A 7,479-nucleotide genomic window follows, 5' to 3' on the forward strand; every position below is an offset into this window, starting at 1 on the left:
GACAATCATAGATAATACACTATATCATAGATAATACACTATATAGAGATAGATACGCAACTCATCGTTCAAAACAACTTACTAGCGTGAAAGTTAACGGGCCCCCGTCACAAGATGGCGTGGTTACTTCATGTATGGTTAGGGTAGATGGCGCTTTTCAAGAGTTCTCTTAAATATGTTTTTAAATTTGAAAATTGAAATCACTGTTTTAAATTCAATTTACTGTAAATTGAATTTAAAACAGTGATTTCAATTTCCAGTTCCAGTTTCCAGTTTTCAGTTTCCAACTTCTAGTCTAGTCAATAATATTATGGGAGATAATAAAAAAACAAAAGATAAAGAGTACATTTATCGGCTAAGTATATTTTATTTCCTTTTTTTATGTGTATTACAATATTTAAATGCTTGTAACTTAATTTCATCATTTACATCGAAATTTGTTATTTTTCCGTTAATTATTCTATTAACCCCGGTGCACCAACTGTGAATGATTAAATTAATTGACATATTAATTATAAAATCAATTAATTTATTTTTATGAACTATACAAGTAATTATACTAAAATCACAATGGCAATTGATGTAAAATTTCATTTTTTCTTTCAGATATTTTATTTCAGGTGAATCTCGTAAACATGCAACAATCATATAATATATTTCATTTAATAATTTTATAAAATCATCACATGCATTAAATAAGGATTTTTTCGTATAATCTATTTCATAATTAAATGATTCAAAATCAATTTCCTTTCTTAATATATCATTAGTACATGTTCCACATTTTTTGAACACTTTACATTTCGATTTTTTTACAATGTATCCTGCTACATATTTTTTTGATTCGGCATGCAAAATCGAGTCATTCCATTTAATTTGGTTCATTGTATTAATTAAAGAATCAATAGGAAAATCACCACTAACCAATTCAATTTCATTGTTTTGTTTTTCAGCAAGAAGATCTTTGAAAGATTGCAGTGATTTATTTTCATCTTTTTCACAGTTGGCACTTACAGAATGGGGCGAATTTAAATTATTAAGTAACAAAGTTTTGAACGCATTAATAAATTGTAGGCACGAGGGATTAACATTTCGTATCCCATTACTTCTAATGTTACAAAAAAAATTTTCAAGAGGGTCCTGATTGAAATTTCTGGTTAAAAGGCTAGTAACTTTATATTTGATTTTTAAAAACTCCCACATTTCTTTAAACGTTTTAATATTGTGGATCCAATTTTGAAGGGATGGCACTTTTTCATATCTTACTTCTTCTGTACCATCCCGTTTTTTTTTTATAGTTTTAAAAGTCATTGAATCCAATATAGGAACTACCTCTGTCCATAATCTAAAATGAGGAGAATTATTCATTACACACCCCTTGAAAATTTTTGGATCACCTGTATATGAATGTCCATTGAAAGAATCAAATAGTTTGTCCATAATGAGTAGAAAATCAGCAGTTTCTTCGCACTCCGCCGGAAGAAGGTTGTGTTCTGAAACAATATATTAAATAAGTACTAGAATACAGTTCATATCAATCTTTTTTGCTATTGTGGACCGAAATTAAAGAAAAAAGAAAGAAAATACATTTATTCGACCCAGATTAGGGGCACACAATAAAAAAACAAAAATACAAAAATTTAATTAAAAAATTAAACGGTGTGCCTCACGGCTGTGTCGAAAAGGCACAAACTTACAAACTTTAAAGTGGCAGTAACGATTTACTGTGCGTCTTTATCAGTTGGTTCAGTAAATAGTTGTGGGTGTAAATATAATTAGTAAGAAACCAACATTAAACTATATTTTGTAGTTTCATAATGTCTCAAATTTTTATTTCAATATGATAATTTTAATTTATTATTTCATTTCAATTTATAATGTTATTCCAACAATATATCTTATGCATCTTAAATATTGACATAGCCAATTTTAGATAAATTATTAGATATGAATTGTATTTTTATTTTGAATTTTATCGAGAGAAATAGCATCTCAATTGTTTGTTTTTAAATATTTTTGAACTTATAAATGTAGCCAGGACATCTAATATTATTTTAAAGAAAAATAATGAACTTTCTAATTTGTCTGTGGAGAATGAAGATGGTTAAAAACATGTAAATTAAAAATAAAAATCTAATTTAGTAAATTAATAGCAATTTTTTTTAAATATAGAGAAAATAATGAGAACAATAAAAAGCATACTTACTTGCTAAGAATCTCAATGCTGATGATACCCTTTGGCTGAAAACTTGTGCAGCATATTTCACTTTCATTTTTGGAATTTTCTCTTTATTAACATGGTTTTCTGTTAATTTATTAACAAGCCTAATTTCATCATCCCCAACATCTAACTTCAACAGCATCTCCAAATGTTCCCACTTTGCATACTTTGTTTTCCCATCTTGTACAAATTTCAAATGTTTGGCGAGTAAATTATTTCTCATTCCCTTTAAAAGATGTGGAGGATCAAATAATGGGAAGACCTTTTGGTCTTCAAACTCGAAGGCTTGGGTCCTATATTCATTACCCTCTTGTAAATATTTGCGTTTTGTGTCTTCTTGAAGACTTTTTATCACAGAAATATTTGTGGCTGATTGGTCACATATAGTGGCAATAACTATCAATCCAGTATTGGAGATTTCTTTTATTATTGTTTTGATCAGCTTCTTTAAATCGTCCTTTTTCGTGGCACCTTGGCAAAATGAAAAGCATAAAGGTTGTTTCACTTTGCTTTTTATACCCTTGATCATAAAGACCAAGGCATGATCTGCGAGTTTTTTTGTTTGTCTGTGCCCAAAATCTTCAAAACCAGTTATCTGTTTTAGGGCAGGGTTGTAAAAAACACCCGGAGCCAATGATACCTCATCAAACAGTAAATTGACCAACTTTTTTTCTGCCGGCAATTTTGCTACTGTAGCTTTTAAATTTTTAAATATATCAGGATTGAAGCCTGGTTTCAGTTCAAATTTACTCAACATTTTTTGTAGGCTGCGCTTTGATGGCAAGACAAACATTTTTCGCATGAGGTTGTAAGCTTTCTGACTCTGTTTGTAAATGGTCAATGCCATGATTTTTTCGTTAAATGTAAATCGCCTGCCTCGTGGTTTCTTTTTCCATTTCATTTGGAGGGAAGTAAATATTTTTATTGTTGCAGGCATTTTATTTAACTCTTTCAAAAATGATTTTGATGTGGAAATTTTCCTTGCAGAGAGTTTCTTGTTATTTTGTTCCTTATATTTCTTTTTCAGCTTCAATACTTTCTGTTTTAACTTTATTATCTCCTTCTCTTTGGAGGTGACGACTCGTTTTAAATATTGACAAGTCCCTCTTTTCCTAGAACCTGTAATTTAAATTATGTTACACCTCAGATCAAAGAAATAGTGTTACACAAAGTTTTAATAGAATTGTGATAAAAATATGTTACATAATATTGTTCTGTTATTATATTATGACCAGAGATTGGAATAGGTAGGCTTCGAGGAACAGATACAAAAAGTGGAGACTTCCCTACAACAGCAGATACAAGCTTGATAAATATTTTTTATGGGGATTTTATGGGTAAACAAAAATGGATATAAAGAAGATCATTCAGACTCCATACATTTTTGGGCCTTTTCTACCAACGAAAAAAAATGGTATGGATGGTTAGAACTAGCTATTTGGATGAATAATTATTATGACACATAAGTTGTAGGATTATATCAAGTTATTATTATTAATCCATTTAATTCAGGTTTACAAGTTCGGAGATTTGTTATTGTCTTACATTTATTGATTCCTGCAAGTGCGGAAATAATCCTACCTAAAATTATAAACGCGAAAGTTTGTAAGTTTGGATGATGTTTGTTACTCTTTCACGAAAAAACTACTGAACGGCTTTGGATGAAATTTGGTATGTAGATAGCTTATACCCTGGAATTAGACATAGGCTATTTTTTATTCCGGTATACGCGGGTGAAACCGCGGGACGCAGTTAGTATGAAATAATCCTATACTAGTACTAATATTATAAATGTTGTGAGGATGTTTGTTCCTCTTTCCCGCGAAAACTACTAAACGGATTTAGATGAAACTTTACAGTAATATAGCTTATAAAAAATGTAATAACACATAGGCTTCACTACATAGTATAAAACAAAGTCGCTTTCTCTGTCCTTATTTCCCTATGTACGCTTAAATGCCCACTCTCTCTCTCTGCAAGAAGTTTTATGACCCTACAGTGGAAACAAATTGGAATCCTGATGATGGAAAGAAAAACCTAATGTTACAAGTCAAAGGTCAATTGTCAATAAAAATATTTACCTTTAGGGCGTTCAGCTGTCTGTAATGCATTCTGTACATCACTATGATAGTGGGTAGAGCTGGATGGCTCAATGACAGCAAGTTTATCTTGCGAAATGTTTAATAAATTCGACATGTCTGCCTCGACATGTCCCGATGGACCTTCAAGAGTTTGACCAACTGGTAATGTAGATAAATCTGCAAAAGGATGAAATTATTTATAGTTACTGTATATAGTAAGTTCAACTCAGTCGTGCGCGCGGCCTTATGTGTGGGTAACCCTTGTACATATACAGTGACTTTGTGTGCGTGACAAGAGGTACAGTCGGGTACAAATACAGTTATTTAGGGGTTGTATACGGCTGTTTAAAGAAAAACGTTATTACGTAATTTAATGTTTATTTATTTATAATGATTCTGAATCGCTACTTGAAAAATCAAATGATGAATTTTCGGATTCGCTACTCTTCAAGGTGAATTATAAATTCTGACTCCATGTCAAAATGTCTATAGTATTCTTCTTTTTTCTTTTGTACATGTCGACAAGTATTATACCACATCCCTTCATCAATTTGACTTAAACGTTAATTTATGAGTTTCATTATTTCCGTCTTATTTTGGTCGACATTATGCGAAGCAATATTATTTTTTAAAATTCCCCACACATTTTGTTTACATTATTATACTAGATTATACGTTTTTTGTGTGATCAAGTGGAGATCAAAGGGGGAGGCCTATGTTCAGCAATGGACGTCCTATGGCTGAGATGATGATGATGATGATGATGATGATACGTTTTTTTACATTCTTAGTCCACACTTTTATTTATTGTCCGCGTACCCCGAGCTAGAAAATATGTAAGGAGTATTTAATTCATCTTAGATATTTCACCTCATTTATTTCTTAGATATTGTCAATGTCAATTTGATAAGACGTATGAGAAAATAATGAAAAACTATATTTAGGTAATAATAAAAAGCTTTGAATGTTGTTTAATTTTTTGAAACGCTTTACCTGACTCCTTAATAATTTCTTCGTGAATAACTAGTATTTTCGTAAACGACTGTACCCATAACAAAAAGCGATAAGAACACGTCATCCTCGGACGACGTCACTGTCACACGAATGAAAGTTGTATATTTACAAGCCAACGCACACATAGGGCCGCGCGCAAATCTGAGTTGAACTATCTATAATTATGTAGAATATAGAACAATATTCATTTAATTCTTAGAAGATAGCATGTTGCATCAATTATTTTTGGTATATAATATTCATTTTATTTTCTTCTAATTAGGATTAGATTATTCAGTAGAAAATTTTATTTAATATTTGAGGAACAATTTTGTTATTACAGCGAAGGCAAAGAAATGTGGTTTTGTTTCTATTAAGATTTAAATAACATAAGACATCTAAATAGTAGGTACCTAGAGTTGGTATTGCATTTGGAGTAAGTCGGTGACTGGCTGAACGGTAACACTCTTCAAAATGTCTGTCGCAAAATCGAATTTGGTTATAAATGTAGATGTCGCCTTTCTCTTGTAAAGCTTTATCTAGTACTTTTTTCCACGAGTTAAACTTTTCCAAATGTGGGTATTCAGGTTTAGGAAATCGGTGCAATGGGCCTGAAATCAAGAAGTTTTTATACATGAACAACTCACTCTCATTAAAATACCGTAATAGATATCATCATCATATGTATAAAATTTTAGTAATGTACTGTGATACCATCCTTGAATATTAATCTAACACTAGAAATAATAGCTGAGGTCTAGCAGTACTAGAACAGGAACACCACAGTTGAAGTAAATAAAATCACAGTAGCATAGCATGGGGGTGCCGAGGGGGCCATGGCCCTGGGTGGCGCTACTCTAGGGGCCGGCACCGCCGCCTAGCTGCAGCATCAAGCCAAGTAGAAGCTGATAGCGTTGACAGTAGAGGCAAAGGCATTTTTTGCCGCCTTTACATTGTCAGTTCCTATTTATGCCACCCCATAATACAATTTTCTTGAGAAGAGTCACTATACATTAAAGGTTGTCTGTAAAAGATCGCTTTTAGCGATAAGACCACCCATTGTTACACCCCTTTTAGTTATTAAGTTTTAAATTGTAATTTGTTATGGTGTACATAGTGTGTATAGATACCACCACCACCACCATAACAAATACAACAAGATAGATAGATATCTATCTATACTTCTAGCCTACCTCCCAATAACTTCTTGTCTACTAAAAGAAGATCTAACCTATCAGGCAGGCAGGGTACTAAATTTTTCGACTCGCTCTTGAATTTTTACATCTGCTTGTTTTTCGTTTAATTTGACAATAAATGCTTAGTCCACACAAGGCTTTATGTTTTTTGAGCTTTAAAGGAAAATCTAACATATCCTAGTTTGCAAAAAATATTGTTGCATGCTGTATGAATCGACAAAGTTATACATAGATCATTAGTGTATGAATCAACAAAATCCTAGGTAGGATGCTAAAATTTTCACACTGCTGCACTACATATCAAAGAGAGCCAGTAACAATTTCTGAAAGTATTCCTTCCAGCACCCTAGTGAATCCCAAAATCATGGGCTGAGACCGCACCTGGTCATGAGTCGATATCAATAATAATTCTTTCTTGCCAAAACCATCTTTAGAATTTTATTAAATTGTAGTCATTTGAATTTAAATAAGTACCTAAATAAGGGGGCTCGCCCCTAAGACTACCCACTGACCGGCAGCTAAATATACCTGCGCCCCGGGCGGCGGAATCCCATGCTACGCCACTGTAAAATCATAGTTTTAAAACCTGATGAAGTTATTTGGTCAGAGGGTCGTCTAGAGCGGGCTTTGTCTTATACGTAGATTCCGAGTCTTTTGATTGGATATAAAAGTTAATGTGCAGTTTCAATTGTTTGTGTAGGGTCAGGACAGGAGTGTGTGTGGTAGTGCATCTTAGATTTTTGATGACTCAAGGACTATGATGACCACAGATTGCACGGATGACAATAATGGATATTGTGCAGCCTATCAGCAAAAGATAAATTACGTGCATTATAAAGTTAAAAGTTTTGAACTTACCGTCATTGTCACAATCAAAGTAGCACTTATATCTTGACGTTGATGGCATTCCGCCCCTAAGACGATCCACTGGACGCATTTTCTAGTCCTAAATACGGTGCCGGGTCAATGTAAAAGCAGTCGATCGAGG

Source organism: Helicoverpa zea, chromosome 9 (genome assembly GCF_022581195.2).
Source record: "Helicoverpa zea isolate HzStark_Cry1AcR chromosome 9, ilHelZeax1.1, whole genome shotgun sequence".
Taxonomy (NCBI): Eukaryota; Metazoa; Arthropoda; class Insecta; order Lepidoptera; family Noctuidae; genus Helicoverpa; species Helicoverpa zea.